Source organism: Amblyomma mixtum, chromosome 5 (assembly GCF_055824585.1).
Source record: "Amblyomma mixtum isolate Tamu chromosome 5, ASM5582458v1, whole genome shotgun sequence".
In the NCBI taxonomy this organism is placed as follows: domain Eukaryota; kingdom Metazoa; phylum Arthropoda; class Arachnida; order Ixodida; family Ixodidae; genus Amblyomma; species Amblyomma mixtum.
In genome coordinates, this window is record NC_143016.1 from 86396580 (window position 1) to 86398337 (window position 1758).

Sequence of the window (1758 nt, forward strand, 5' to 3'; positions counted from 1 at the left end):
GTAATGAGGGAGCGCTATGCCCAGCTAGGTTGACGAACTTGGACAGAGATGCGGTTATCGCGTACAACGCGAGGAACGACTAAAGAAGCCCTAGGTGGCGCTTTGAACGTACACTCGGGGTTAAAAGTCTCTGAACCCCCGTCCAAGTTTTTTAACCGTGCCGCGCTGCATTCGGACGCCACCTTAGAATGCATTCGTCGCACAGCACCGGTCTCGACACCAGGGCACCACCTCGTCAGGTGGTGCCCTCATGCGGCGCGGCACGGTTAAAAACTTGGACGAGGTTCAGAGACTTTTGACACCGACTGTACATGCATATGCTTACCGACCTGTATTGCCTGTATGTATACCTGTACCTGTCACGAAAAGTATTAAGAGCCCGAAAATTATTTCAATGATTCTTAGCACTTCAGTCGGAAACTGACCAGAGCGTCAAGCATCGACAAAAACCGAGCGAGTGAAGAGGAACTATTTCAAGAACAAAAAAATTGAATCACACTCTCTTCCACACTCCCTTCCGTGGCCCATTTAATTTTTCTGCCGAATGTACCTGCATGCAGCTGCGCTAATCTTCGTGTTCCTATGTGTATGATATATGGATGCTGGTCTGCCGTGAGAAAGGAAGTAACAAAGGGCTATGCATGATAAACTGAAAGGGCACAAAAAGTTGCCATAGGCAACTGGCCCCGGGGATAGCAACATGCGAGGGAATTAAAAGGAGATAATATGAAAGAGACGAAAATATTGGCTACGATCCCGCGCTCTGCGGAGAACGTGGGCCCCTAACACAGAGTCAAAAAGACAAAAAAAAAGCAGCAAACCTTTCAGGAATAAATTGCATTAAAAAAAAAAAGGCGCTAGGTCCGAGTCTATTGACCGGGCTACCCCATGCCGCCCATTCACAGGTGCTGTCCCACTACTGCAGAGCGCGGGAGCTTTTGCCTGCTGCGTTTCCGCCCTGGGCCGGTTCGCTCCTCCTTAGGCGACCTGGCCACCACCGGGTTCCCCTGGGGTCACCATATCGACGCCCAGCTTAGCGCGGACACCCGATCAACATCGGCCAACATGGGGAAGGGCTCCCAGCCTCAACCCGTCCTCTAGCGCCGGCCTCCAGGTAGCTGGATTACAGGGGCACGCCACAACCCCCGGCGAGAACCGCCTTGAATTTGAAAGGTTTTATATTTACCAAAAAAACAATGGTATGTTACCTCTATTTTATTTTTTGCTGCGAAAAGTTCACCGATGCCAGCACTAGAAGCATTTTGTGAACGGCGAACGTGTGGTAACGATTTCATGAACACGTATACATGACAGCACGCCAGGCATGCAAATCCTATGCAATGACGCTGTCGACGCGCGCACCCTCTGGGGAAGTCGCAGAAATTCTTTTGAAGTTACTACATAAACTCCGAGATTGGCATTTTTTATGCACATCTTAGAGGTCATTGTTGACTGCGTCTAGCTGAGCCAAAGAGCTAACGGCATGCATGCAGTTCCCATGCTCGTGGTTACTTACTTCCTAGCACGCGAGGATGCTGAGCCCGAGGACTCGTTTTAAATTCGTTTTATAAAGAAAGGGAGGGCGCAGTAACTGTCTCACTTCTCGGCCGACACCTCAATCGCGCCGTGAGGGAAGGGAGGAAGAGAGAGAGAGAGAAAACTTTATTTACAAAGGAATTCGGGGCACGCCCCAGGGTCCCCGCACGACCCCACTGCACTCAAGTGTTTATGTTCCTGAGGTCCATAACACTGGCAGCA

General features: G+C 50.5%; 1 non-coding gene across 1 annotated transcript; it reads right to left on the minus strand.

Moving 5' to 3' along the window:
- Window positions 1-851: 851 nt before the first annotated feature.
- On the minus strand, window positions 852-1150 carry LOC149342891 (signal recognition particle RNA). Its single transcript, XR_016283366.1, has one exon.
- Window positions 1151-1758: the final 608 nt, after the last annotated feature.